Source organism: Lygodium microphyllum, chromosome 8 (genome assembly GCF_053477565.2).
Source record: "Lygodium microphyllum isolate KBCC chromosome 8, Lygodium_microphyllum_v1.1.10, whole genome shotgun sequence".
NCBI lineage: Eukaryota > Viridiplantae > Streptophyta > Polypodiopsida > Schizaeales > Lygodiaceae > Lygodium > Lygodium microphyllum.
The window spans coordinates 106807602-106822269 of NC_141142.1; the positions used below are offsets into that span (position 1 = coordinate 106807602).

General features: G+C 44.6%; 1 protein-coding gene across 4 annotated transcripts in view; it reads right to left on the reverse strand.

Annotated features, from left to right (window-relative positions):
• Positions 1 to 14668, reverse strand: part of LOC148032701 (uncharacterized) — a 60691-nt gene that overhangs the window by 20412 nt on the left and 25611 nt on the right. The window lies entirely within an intron of this gene.

Sequence of the window (14668 nt, forward strand, 5' to 3'; positions counted from 1 at the left end):
CAGTACAAGCTTACCCATCGAAAAAAAAGGTGGAGGTATTTGTGTGATGGAGTATGGTGGTGTAGTAACAGCAACCACCAGTGGAAAGAGCTTAGGATCCGCTCAAGTGGTGCTCTGCACAATGAGATGCAAAGTATGCTACAAGCTGAAGAATGCTCATGTAACAGGTGCCACTTGGACAGTGTCCCTCATGGGGAAATTCTTCACTTGCCCAAGCGCCCCAATACAACAATGATAAAATCATGCAATGCAAAGGGGAAGGTACAAAAGGGAGAAGAAGCCAATGTCGAAAATAGGTACAACAGGGAGAAGAAGCCAATGTCGAAAACAAAGTGCTGAAGCCTGTAGAATACTAAGAAGGGTAGCAACCCCCTCTCAACCTAGATGGAGATACCGAAGAAGGAAGAGAAGCATGATGTCAGTCTTCGTGTGGTACCAAGAACCATAAGAAATGGAAGAACATGAAGTAGATGAAGTACCCTGCTGGAAGAGCAAGGTAGAAGTCACAGCCATGATAGCATCAAGAGAGATGTTGCACAATCCGCCTCAAGAGCAAGCACTCCTAGGATGATGAAACCATGAAAGGAATGGTGCGCATCCCCACGTCTCTAGCCCGGGTAGAACCAAAGTAATCTGCAAGTTAGCCCTACACTGAAAGACAAAACCCTGCAAATGAGATGAGAATCTACAAACACAAAGGTCAGTGGTGAGATGCTCCAAAGGAAAACATAACAGAGAGAAAATCTAATTGAAAAGACAATGCAATGAATGTGTATGTGTTCGAGTAAATGCGGCAGAAGACTTAAGAATGGAAAAGCTAAGGACAATGAATCCTATGGGCCCGACTCTAAGGGTGCGAAAAATGGATGTTAGATTGACCTAGGGTATCCTAAAGGACCTATAAGGCATGCTAGTCTAAGAAGGTGTCCATCGTCGCGTATATCTACTAGCAGGGCTCTGCCAAGGGAATGCCTGATGAGGTGGAGAGGAAGGTGAGATGGATGTAAGAAATGCAATGGAATCGGCACCTACAAACCAATGACCCAGTCCCTCAAGGGTAGTGAAAGAGACTATCTACTGAGGCTATGCTCGGGCCACATATCTAGCAGCAGCAACGGGTGCTGAAGGAGTATAAGAGCAAGAGCGGAAGACGTAGCTCCACTAGATTGGGCAGTCGCAATGGTCTGCTGAGGCTTTTTAGGTGGAAGACCTTGGAACTTGGAGTGACACTCCTCGTCCACATAGCCTACTCTCTGGCAATGTGTATAAAACCGGTTTTTCTTAAGGAGTTACTGCCAGATAGGTCTAGATTTTTTGGTTCCATCTGAGAAGACAAGTCACCCTTTGATTGGCTTGCCTTCGCATCTTGCAAGTTCTTGCCACTATTGGTTTTCCCTCCTGAAAAAGAGGCAACCAATCCCCTCTGCTCTGAATAAGGTTGTGATGAGGATTTCTTGTCGACTTGATCATGCAGCCTTGCGTAATGTAAGAACTGGCACTCAAAACTTGTAGAAGGTTGACAATCGAGACTGTGAGATGATGTGCTGAATGAAATTGAAGTATTTTTCGGGCAACTTATTCAAGAAGAATGTAACCTGATCGTCGTCTAACTTTGAAGAGCCAGTATTGGCAAACTTGGCGAGACCGTCTATATTTAGCTAGCTTGACTTTCAAATCATCCCCTTCCTTAATAGAGAACTCTTGAAGCTCAAAGTCGAGATTTATGTGCGGAGTACAATCTCACGCCGCATAGGAGTTGGGAAGGTGAGAGTGAAACTCAGGAGACAATCCATGTATCATCTCAACATTGGTTGTGGCATTGCGAACTCTCCATTGACAGATGTAGTCAGGGTGAGCTAGTCGAGGATCCAGCATAGGCTCTAGACCAATGACGAGTCCCCAAAGACCTTGAGACTCAAGCACTTGTTGTATGAAATTCAACGAAGTAGTAAAATTCGACTCGTTAAAACGAGTCCTATCTGTGAAGGCATTCTTGGCCATTGCAATAGGAGTAGTAGTGCTCAAAGATGGGTAGTGTGAAAAAGTGTGATAGGGGTAAGATGGGGGAGGGAAGTGCACACTTGTTGCATGAAATTCGACGAAGTGATAAAATTCGACTCGTTAAACGAGTCTTATTCATGAAGGCATTATTGGCCATTGCAACAGTAGTAGTGCTCAGAGATGGGTAGTGTGAAAAAGTGTAATGGGGGTAAGATGGGGGAGGAAAGTGCACTTGGGAATGGGCCCCAGAGTGCCCACCAAGCATGCGAGTAGTGTGAACGGTGGATCCATAGGTAGGGATGGGCTGACTAAACATGGGCATGGTAGCCGCATGAGTAACCTAAGGAGGTGGGATGGGAACACGTGGAGCAAAAGATGGGAATCCATGTGTAGATATAACCCAAGGAGAGTGTGAAAACGCACCATAAGCTGAGGATGGAAACCCCTGCATCTGAGTGGTCATGTGAGAGGTGAATTTGGGGGTGGTAAGAGAAATGCTCATCATAGTCGTCCCAAGTGCTATGGATGTGCTCATTTGCGGAAAGGTGAGAGGCACTATGTTACAGGGTAGCATTCCCCCTAACAAAGTACCATGGTGCAAAGAGGTAGAGAATGGGGTAGAGAAGGAGAGGGTGCTAGAAGCAGAGATGGAAGATCCAACCCCTAGTTTATGTGAAGCGGATGTGGAGTGTAATCCAAGATTTTGAAAGGATGAAGAGAGATGATCAAGGATGAAGGTAGAAGAGGGTAGGATGGGAGGGAAGTGAGAAGTATGTGTTACATGCTCAAACGAAACAGAAGTTGTAGATGTACCTGAATTCTGTCCGCTTCGTGAGCCCTGACATTGAACATGGCTGAAATGATGAAGATGGATCGTCAGGCGCTCCAAATGCCGTATGCCTTCCATGATCAGGAGGTGGCCAACCTCACCAACCAATCCGAATGTGGTAGCAAAGCTTGTAGGAGGGATGTAAATATTACCATACTTGTTGCAATAGTACTCATCAAAGTCCTCCTCTGTCATGTTAGTGAGATTCAGAATAGGAGTAGAAAAAGAAGATAAAGGTGAAAGTGGAGTGTCATCCTCCTCACCAAGTCCATAATACCGTCTCAAGGCCTCCAGTGATGGAGAAGCTTGATACAACATCATAGGAACTAGAGAAGATGTTTGCAACATTGTGATTCGGTTACGAGTCGTATTTGTGTACCTCGCACAAAGACGAGCTCTCTACAATATCCGTAAGATACTCTTTACAAGAGCACTAGCTCTGATACCATGCGAAGAAAACTCCTAGGGTTTGCACTGAGAAAACACAAAGTGTACAACCACGACCAAAACACAAAGAGACTGACACAGACACAAAAAGCAAAACTCAAACCCTAAATGCAAAACTCAAAACTCAAACTCTAAACGCAAAAACTCAAACACAAATAGAACAAGGGAGAGAAAAACACAACTCTGAAGTGAATGAATACTACAAATGAATGTAAGAGTGTAGAGATACTCAAGAGCAGAGCAGTGTCGGAGAGTGACGTCCACCGGAGACGAATCCGAAGCCTATGACCACCAATCGGAGTGTAGGATGGAGAGGATGCAACAAACACAAGTGTCAGGAGGATTTGGAGCACCAAACACAAGCTAGACAGATGAGGAAGAGGGTTGGCAGTTGTCGCCTAGTGTGGAGCTATTGCCTAAGGGAGGAAGCTATCGCCTAGAATGATGACACCAAACGCAAGCTCTGGATGTAGTCACCAATTGCCGCCAAGTGTAGGATAGGTCCAAACGCAGCAGCAGAAGATCGCCTAATGATGGAGATGGGTTGCCAGTTGTCGCCTACACACTGGAGGAGCAAACGCAGCAGCACGTGTGGTAGCAATCTCTGGGGCTAGACATCCACATGCGTGTGGACTGATGGCTGAAATTTGCACTCAAGGGTGTGAAATCTACACAAACAGGAATAAGGTTGAATGGGGGTCGCCTGTCTATTTATAGATGATGAAGGGTACCCCAAAGAATTAGGGTTTTAGGGGGACCACTAAAACTCTCTCGGACCGCTCCCCTTTTTAGGCTTTTTCATTAATTAAGTGTGTTTTTGGGGCTATTTAAGAATGCTAATCAACTGAAAAGCGTATTTTAGCTCAACAACACCCTCTCAGATTATGGGTGATCTGATACAATACAATATACAAGGATAATGTAACATCATAGTACATACAACAATGTCTACCAAAGTAGAACCATGGATACCCATTGGATGTGCAAGCCGCCACTAAGGTGCCTCGGAGAGAACTTGATGTTGATGTTGATTCTACCAACACTTGAAAATAGAGAATAATCATAGCAACTCTCAATGTTTGTCAACAATGTCTCGCAATAGCATACAAGATCATCCTATCAAAAATGCCTCTGAATGTATGTGACCATGGATTCTCCACCTTTGGGCAAACCGCCAAATTGTCCCCTCATGTGAGCTTAGACTAGGAGTCAATCCCACTCTCTATCACGAGCCTAAATTTCAATCCCAGCTCCAAGATTTGAATCTATTAGACTTCAGTGATGCGTCAAGTATGTTCCTCTCTAGAACATGTACACCAATATACCTCTATAGATGAGATTCACCTACCCCATCACACCACCCTCTCACACTCCCCCTCTCGCACTGAAGAGTCTTGAGGGATGCCCATCACCTGTACTAGAAAGCAGTAGAGGAAGGGGGAACCAAGCCCTTCCCTCGATCGTCTGAAGAAGCGGACCCCTTCCGTACTTGGGCCAAAGGATTTAAATCGGAGTCTAAGGACGAGGACGACTTAGTAGAAGAGTCTTGATCCTACTTCTTTTTCTTTTCCTTCTTCTTCTTGAAAGCCGCTAACTCTTTACAGTCCTTTCGCAAGTGTCCCTTCTTACCACAATGATAATATTAAGCCTTTGAATTTTTCTTCTTGTCACCCCTCTTGAATGCTGGAAGAGCCTCACCAAAACTTGTATAATGAGACAAAAGCCTGCCCTATAGACGCAAAGATGCCTCATGCTCAAGTAGCATGGAGGACATATGAGTAAAGCTTACAGGTGTCGAGCGTGCTTGTACTCTCAAAGCATTGGCCATTCCATTAAACTCCAAGGGGAGCTTGTGTTGAGCTGAAAATGCATTAGCCTAACTTAAACAGCCCCAAAATATGCTTAATTAATTTTAAAAAGTTCTTATCTAAAAAAGAGATGTGATCCTAAAGAGTTTCTGTGTCCCACATGCAAAACCCTAATTTGGGTGCCCTAAACTTTTTATGAATTCGCATGCTTCAGAGCTATAGTGGATGATAGACGAATTGGAATCAATCAACATCAGGTCGCCTGATTAGAAGAGGTAAAACAAACCTGTAATGAGCAGAAAAACATCAGCAAGAACATAGATCCTATAGTCCGATACCATGTCAGAAGTGGATGCATCAATGGAAGAGTATATGTATCCTAATAAGACTATTGAACACAAGACAGAGAGAATAAAAGAACACTGCAAAAGAAGAAAAATGAGAAGAATGCTCAAGAAATGGAATCCATATACCAAGACATGAGACAGTCGCGTACAACATGAGTCATTGGCTCCGTGGGCATTGGCACTAGCTCCTCTCTCCAATCAGGACCACCAAGTAAGCACTAACTGAGGAGGAGCACATAATATATAGGAAATAGAGATGCCATAAATAGCAACTAGTCGGCCAAGGCTAAAGGCCAATTGGCATAAAAAATAATGCATAATAAAAATCCCTAAAATATCTAATACGTGCCCAACCCAATCTCGCATGCACAGACTCGTACATGAGATGACATATCTACTAACATTTATCAACCCTACACCAAATACTTGCATTTTTGTGGCTTCTTCACTCTTGAAGGGCAGCCCACCACTTGCCTGTTTGCAGCCACTTACACGCAAAGATCTTCATCAGATATTCTTGTGTTTTCTTCTCTAGGTGGCTTCTCAACAGTCGTGTTGATAGCAACCATTATCTTAGAGAGATTTTAGCATATCCTTCGTCTCTAATAGTTTCTGAGGATCACATTTCCCTCCCTCTACAACTAGTTGTCCTTTGCTTCACCATAGTATCACCTTTGATATCCTACTACTACAGGACTGCATTTCGTTCCCTTTACTATGCAAATTTCCTTCATGTACTGTTGCCTGATCAGGTAGGACAATGCGGTTCTCTTCAAAGCTTTGGCTCCATTGTATAAGCTTCTGTGTTTCTCCCCGCAAACCCTACTATCTATCTGATATGGTATGAGTACATACCATTCCATAACCCTATTTTAACATGGTATCAGAGCATACTTGCTATTTCGACAAAGGCTCCTCTTGAAAGACCACCCTGCATGCCTCAATCACTTGCTCTCGTTGCTTATGCATCTTTTCATCACGAAAGACAACATTATGGCTACAAATAACCTTCCGAGCCTACAAATCCCAAAGGCAATAGTGTTAGTACTCGTGATTGTTATGCCTTGTCATCTCCTACCTGTGAGCCTCAAACAAGGACTTTAGGAGCTCTAACATGTCTGTCACTTATTTTGACAGAGCATAGTTGCCTAGAGTTTTGGAAACAACGAAACAAAAACATGTTTTGGAGTCGTGAAACAAAGTTTCGGTCTTGGGTGAAACAAGAAAATGGATTTAATGTCTATTTCTAGGAATATTTTTATATTGGACATATTGAGAGGTAATACCATTTGTAACTTGAATCTTTACACCAAAATACTTGAATGCCTCAACAATATAGAGTATATATATAGTATTAGAAGAGATTTAATAAGTATACATGATTCTACAAAAGTCCATAAAATCAAAATCCATGAGTTTCAAAAACTTTCAAGATTAGGATTTAGAAGTTAATATAAAAGACTACAATATGCCATGAGTGATGATGTCAACAATGAATAGTCATAGACTAATATTTTCATTTATGTCACATAGACTCAAAAAGGAGAGCATTTGTTAAACAGCAACATGAAAAATAAATACATGTATTCCCAAAAGTGGTATGACGGCCTTCATCATCTAGCTACCCTCTGCTTATCAAGCTCTTCTTGAGCTCAGGTACATGCCTTACATTATGCAAAAAGAACACTGAACCATGCTACAAACTACACACTGTCAACCCCTACAATGTCACATGCATGGTTGTCCCCCAAGTGGACAACACCATGTCTACCACTGCTGTAGTCAGAAAGCCGCTCATGGTGTGGTGTTACATGAAATGAAGCACATGAATCAATAATCCATGTGTGATCATCAGAGTCTACAATCAATGACTATGCACTAAAAGAAGAAGCAAAGAGTAGATCACTGCCATTGTCACTCTCGTAACTAACTACATTGACTTCCTCTATCTTCACACTGCTCTTTTTTGCATGTTGGCCTTCCCCTTTCCTTTCTTCCACTTAAAGCAATCCCGCTTGAAGTGCCCTTTCTTGCCGCAATGATGAAGAGACTTGTTGCATGCTTTGTTTTCAGAATTACCCTCTGCTAGGATCTGCCTCTAGTATGCAGTGCATTAGAAGACTTGTTGGCTAAATTATTTTGCCTATTGAGCTCTTCCATGAGTAAAGAGCTCCCCACATCTAAATATAACAACATAGCATTGGAATTACTTATTGTTGTCCTAAAAGTGTCCCAACTTTCAGGTGAAGTGCATAGTAAAAATGTTTCCTTGAACTCCTCATCAATGTGAAGCTCCAAAGCAATCAGCTGGCTGAAAATAGAGTTAAACTCATACAAATGTACAAACATGGCTATACCTTCCTTCATACAAAGATCCATCACTTTTTTCAACCAATAGACCTTGCTAGCTGCACATTTCTGAGCATATAACTCTTCAAGCATTTGCAAGGTTGCCTTTGCACGTCATATGGTACTGATCATACCATACAATTCGCACCTTACAGTACCGTACATAACCATACGGTTTCGTGTAAAAAAAACAGGTCCTCTTTGGCTGCCGCGTCTACCGTGCCTTCCCGTGTCTCCCCGCGTTCCGCTTGCGTGGCACTTTTGGGGGGGTGGGGAGCCTTAGATACCTCATCTCACCCCCTTTTTCAACTATGAACTCCCCCCCCCCCATCCCTCCTTGGATTACATCCAATTGGTAGCCCTCTTTGACCGTTTGACCCTTCTCTCATCTACAAAAGGTGCTCCTCTCCTCCATGCTTCCACACCAATTCAACGAGCATTTGCCATTCTCATCTCCCTCTCTTGGATCTTGAATTGATTTGTGATCTATAAAGCTCTAGCCTCTCACTCTCTCCTCTTTCCTACACCTTATGAAGGCTTAAGGCTCAAGCCTCTCCCATCCCCTCTCTCTCACTCTTGCTCTTTCAACTTTACCCCAACCTTCTCCCTCTCTTTCAACTTTCAAGTTTCAAGAGTCAAGACTCAAGCACCTCACTCTCCCTCTCTCTCTCACTCTCCTCCAAGCCTCTCCATCTATCATCGGCACCATGACTCGTGAGAACCATGACGCCTTCAATTTGCACGCGATCCATGTGGAGAGGGACACAAAGAAGTCCAACTCCCACCATTGGATATGCAAGTATTGCGAAAAGCACTATACAAGTGGTGCAACCTGACTTCTCCAACATCTTTCCAAGATGAGGGAGCAAGTTGCTCCATGCAAGGAGATCCCTCAAAACATCACGGATGAGATTCTCACCACAATGAGAGGGGGATCCACAAGAGGAGGAAGTGGTTTATTAGCACCAACTCCTATGTCTACTAATGAGAAAGCATCAAATGTGGGCGTATCTTCACCCCATGCGGGAGAGGCCTCTACCATTGGTGGTGGGGGCTCCACATTTGCATCCAGCTCAAATAAAAGATACCCTTATAAAATCATAAGGTAGGATTTAGTGCCATATTTCATCGTACCGTACCCTAACGTACCTTTTGCACCTAACAACTATGAGTCTTTGCCACATATCATAGGCACATTTCAATTTCTCTATATTGAAGAGCAGAGTGTCTAACATTGAGGATTCTATGGTGAAGCGTGCAAGCTCATCTAATTCATCCCACTCATCCAGATCCATGGTTGCTGATTTTACCCTTTTGTCTTTATAGGCTTCAACTATTTCTTCTGCACCAAGACATTATAGCACTGCTTCTGCCATATAGCACAGTTGTGTGTACCCTCAAGCTTCTTAATTGTAAAAGATTGCTGCTATCACTATTGCCAAGTATGATTTACAGCTCAAAAGTGACTCAAAAGTCAACAAATGTGAGCCCAACTATCACATAAATGACCAAGGTATGAAGCAACTACCAACTAGCAACGAAAAAACAAGCAATAGCAGAAATTTCAGATCTGCAAATCAATTTTCAAAGGTATGAAATGTGTGCTACAGCACATCGCAAGCAATTGCAGCCGTATCATGGGCTAATATATCAATTTCATGAGAAAACCCCAAATTTTAGCTGCAAGTTCTGCTCCAAATCCATCCATAGGCACAAAATTGACTCACATGGTCAAAAGCCCCAAAAATGTCTCTGCTCAAACTGCTCAAATTACATCAAAAATAACTCCCAACTGGATTGCACAAGCCAATTTTGCCGAAATTTCACAAATTTTGCAAAAGCCCCAAATTTGCCCGAGATCCAATGTGCTCAAATTGCACAGAAATTGCACTACAAGTACATAACAAGACCAAATTTGACCCAGATTTTGCAGAATTTGCAAAAGCCCCAAATTGTGCACGGTCCAATGTGTCAAAATTTCAAGAAATTGTACCTCTCCCACTATAATTTTCGCAATTACATGAAAAGCCCCGATTTCTGAGACCCGAGAGTATGCAAAATTCCACAAATTTTACTCAGCCGAGTAAAATCTTCAAGCATACACCAAAATCCCCAAATTCCGGGAATAAATGTATGCCAAATCTCTGAGACTTGTCAGGCTGTGCTTGTGTGCATGTGACAACTTGCAAAGCAACTAAAAATAATGATTTCTTTTTTTACAAGACTTGTCGGCAGGTCAGGCTGCACACAACCTGCGCTGACCTGTCAATGGTGGCTACTCGCGTTGTCGCCTGAACTGGCACCGTCTGCCTGCCTGTCGCCTGCCTATCTATCGCCTATCGCCTACCTGTCGTGACCTGCCTGACGCCTGCCTATCTATCGTGACCTGCCTGACGCCTGCCCATCCTAGGCTACCTGTCAACTACTGACTGCCTGCACACCGACTGTGATCTGCATCTGACTGCTGGACAGTCCTGTGACCTAACTCAAACTGACAACCTGCTGTGTCACAGCTCGGACAAGCTTCAGAAGCATGGTCGAGATGGCCTTCAGCTCTGATACCAGTTTGTGGTGGCTGATTTATAGTGAAGGTACAATATTCAGCAATGGCAATGGTGGAGAGAAAGAGAGAAAGAGCGAGCAGCAATAAAGAGTGAGAGAGAGTGAGATGGACGATGTGTGGGTACAATGAGTGGTACCACTTTTAGGTTTTTCGTGATAGTTATATGTAAAGTACAAGTGCTAAGGGTGTGTTCACACCCGAGCACATATAAAAGGTATGCTGGCCCTTTATTCCCAACAGGGATCTCACACTAAACCTTGAGAAAACCAAGGTTGTGTTCAACACTTCCTCCTAGTGGATTCTACAATTAGTACCCCATTTCACATACAGAGAGGAGATAGTGAAAAGCTATGTGGCTCTAGGGTCAATGAAGAGCCAGTGCGCACAGATACAGTTCCATGGCCTCAAATGAAGCTCTGGCTATTCGACACTTTGGTTACAACAGCACTTCTATATGGGGCTCCCATATGGGGTTCAAGCCTCTACCACATGAGGAGAGCCACAAAGGATCAACCACTAACCAAGGGGAAGGAGATACATGAGGGGTGGGAGCAATGGTGCCCCTCGTACTAATGATTTCATGGATGATTCAAAGTAAACATTCGGTACCACATGAGATCATCAGAGCAGAGATGGGAGCACCGCCCATAGTGGCAAAGGCCCTCTTCCAGACACTGATTTTTATGCATAGGCTTGTTGAGAAACCACTTCTTCAGTTCAAACACTTCATTTAGGGTTTCACACTGATAGCCCCAAAAAGGGTTGGTGTCCACATTTTGGCCACTTTTTCAATGGGAGGCCACACAATGGTGTGCCACCCTAGACAGCTTATGCCTATAAATAGGCAATCACTTCATTCATTCTTTACCTCTCTCTTCAGTCATTCTTCACCACCACTTCCCTCCTCTCACCAGCCCCTTCCACTACCCTCATACCCCTTGAGGAGGACATTGTGGTCCGTGGCTTGTGACTGCCTTCACCCTTCCTCTGTTGCTTCAAGCTCTCTATTCCAGCATCAGGCCTTGCATTTGGACCATCTTCCACTTAGCATCACCATCCTCTACTCGCCGTCAGCACCCTTCTAGTTTAGGCTCCACCTTCTCTGTGTTTTTCAATCTAGAGGCCACCTTCTTGCCTGGAGTCATCATCTCCAACTTCGCATCAGTATCCTAGTCTCTAACGACAGTCTACATCACCGAGCATCAATGTTTTCATCACTCGTCTATCACATAGGCTAGTAGAACCTGCGTTTTTGTAGCTTGGCTCCTCCTCCATCACTTAACGTCACTCAAATATCACAGAAGCTACTAGGACCTACGTTTTTACAGCCTGGCTCATCCTCCATTATTTGGCGTCATCATTATCCACCTAGCGTCAACATTTGGGTTGCTCTCCTAGCAATTGACAGCTCCGACACTCTGGGATTCATGTTTTGCTGTCCAAGTCACTTCCCGGCATTAGAGGACTATGATTCACTCCCTTGACAACGAGTGTCCATCTTCCACATCTCTGACGGCATTAGAGGACTGTGGTTTGCTCCCTCACCAGTTGTTCTTCACCTTCCAATGATTACTTTGATAGCCCACTACCCGAAGGACTGCATTTCACTCCCTTCACAGTGCAAATTCCCATAGGTGTTGCCGCTTGATTCAAACACGACAACGCAGTTATCTCCTTAGCTTCGGCTCTATTGTATCATCTTTTCTTCTCATAGCATGATACAATGCATCATCACTGTATTCTTCTTGTGTTTCTGAGTTTCTCTTCTCTCTTAGTGTTTGCCGTGCACACTCTGTGTTATTTCCCACAAAACCTATTGTCTCTTTGCACTATCACTTATTTTGACATGGTATACCTATTATTTTTGACATGGTATCAAAGCGCAAGAGCTTAGAGAGCTAAAGAACCTGTTCATCAAAGAAGGCAAAGACAGGTTGCAGGTTTGGCATCATCTATTGATTTTCCCCTTCATTTTCGCTACATCACCAGGAGAAAAAGATACCCTTCTCTTTCTCTCCCGTCCACTCTCCCCTTACAGGTTGACACTCTCGTGCTACGACTTCTCCGCAAGTAGATAGATAGTCCATTGCATGCTCCTCTTTGAGCATCATCAAAATCCCCACTGATGCTTGCCGCCATGGACCTTTGCTTCCTACCCCGCCAGATTATATGCTTCTACCCTCCCGCACTCATGCCACCTCTCCCTTCTGGGCCTCAGAGTTTATTTTGTACTTGCTTTCTGATTTTTATGCTCAAGACCATAAGACGCCCAATGTGCACTAAGCCTTTTTGAGCAATAGGAGGATCAATTGGTACCATGGCTTCCTCGCGACCACCGCAATGCACTACAAAGGTTGTTTCTACTTCTTCTAGGGTTTCAAGCATGCCACCTCGACAACCCGCAATTCTACAATCCGCCCCTTCGAGAGACAATGATTGTTCGACACCTTCAATTACTTTGGCTCCACAATCTGCTCCATTGAGAGACAGCGATTGTTGCCTATCCTTGGCTCATCATGAGCCTCCCTTTTCCCCACCCTCGACTACTCTCAAGGGGCCACCTCTAGGAGTTCTTCAATATCTTTGATAGCCCATATATCTTCTTCGACACAATCGGCGACACTTCATCATCAGATCATTCGAAGTCCGTGGTTCATGAGTTTTTAGATTCCCTCTCTCTTGCAGAGGGGGATTCAAAGAGGGATGTACTCTCTTTGCCCTCCGATGGGGCTTCTACTTATTCGGCTTCAGAGGGGGCCTTTGCACCTCCACCCTTAGGAGGGAACCCCTCCTCATCATGAAGTTCATCACCTACCCTTTACTCCTTTGGAATGGCTCTCCTCAAGAAGTCATTTCTCCTCCTGATACCCAGGATCTTGACAAACTGCCTAGATCCGAGCCTTGGAGGTTTAGCCACAACTTAGTAACAAGGCCTTCGAATTCCTTCCAACATGGGGTTATGGAGTTAGTGGCTTCTCTCCTGAGGCGGAGTCAGGTTCTACAATTCATCTCGTCCACTGTTCCTTACTACAAGTTACCCTTTAGATGGAAATCTTGGATCTATAGGATCCACTACATCTTCTTCGTATCTCTCTTCGCTCCTCTTTCTTCATCCCTTTTTCGGCTTGAGAGGGGGTGTTGAGAAACCACTTCTTCAATTCACACACTTCATTTAGGGTTTCGCACTAACAGCCCCAAAAAGGACTGGTGTCCACATTTTGGCCCCTTTTTCAGTGGGCATCCACGCACTGGTGCACCACCCTGGCCGCTTATGCCTATAAATAAGCAGTCGCTTTATTCATTCTTTACCTCTCTCTTTAGTCATTCTTTACCATCACTTCCCTTCTCTCACCAACCCCTTCCATTGCCCTCACACCCCTTCAAGAGGACATTGTGGTTCATGGCTCCTGGATGCCTTCACCCTTGCTCCTTTTGCTTCAGGCACTCTATTCCAACATCAGGCCTTGCGTTTGGAGCATCTTCCACCTGGCATCACCATCCTCTGCTTGGCGTCAATACCCTTCTCCTTCAAGCTTCACCTTCACCTGTGTTTTTCAGTCTAGAGGCCTTCTCCTTGCATGGTGTCATCATCTCTAGCTTGGCATTAGCATCCTAGCCTCTAGCGATCATTGAGCGTCAATGATTTCATCACTCATCTATCATAGAGGCTGGTAGGACTTGCATTTTTGCAACCTGGCTCCTCCTCCATCACTTGGCATCACTCATCTATCACAGAGATTGAGCCGCTGGGACCTGCATTTTTGCACCCCGGCTCATCCTCCATCATCTGGCATCATCATTATCCACCTAGCATCAACATCTGACTCCTTGGCATCAAAGAACTACGGTTCGCTCCCTCGACAACTGGTGATCATCTTCCACATCTCTGATGGCATCCTCCCTGATGTGGCTACTCCTTGACTGGATATTGTTCGCTCAACTCTGTAGATGCCCAGTGTACTACGAAATCCGGGGACGCTTCCACTGCCTATTCAGCGAAGGATTCGAACCACTCTCCAAGGTGATGGAATTCAAAGACCAGAGATGCCTGGGGCTCTTTCCACTGGAAATACGATGCCACAGAGACCACCTCCTACGAACCACGGAGCAAAGACAAGGAGCCACCAACCAACGCACACTCAACGACTTCTACCAAATACCAGCTACCCTCCCCACCACCGAGACCCCACCAGCCCAACCGGCGTCCTGGTCTCTGGGGACCACCTTAGAAATAGCCACAGCGAGAGGTAAAGCCCGGCGACCACGCCCCGCCGGCCCCCGTCCCCGCAGAAGACACTGGTCGAAGATACAAGGGATACTACGC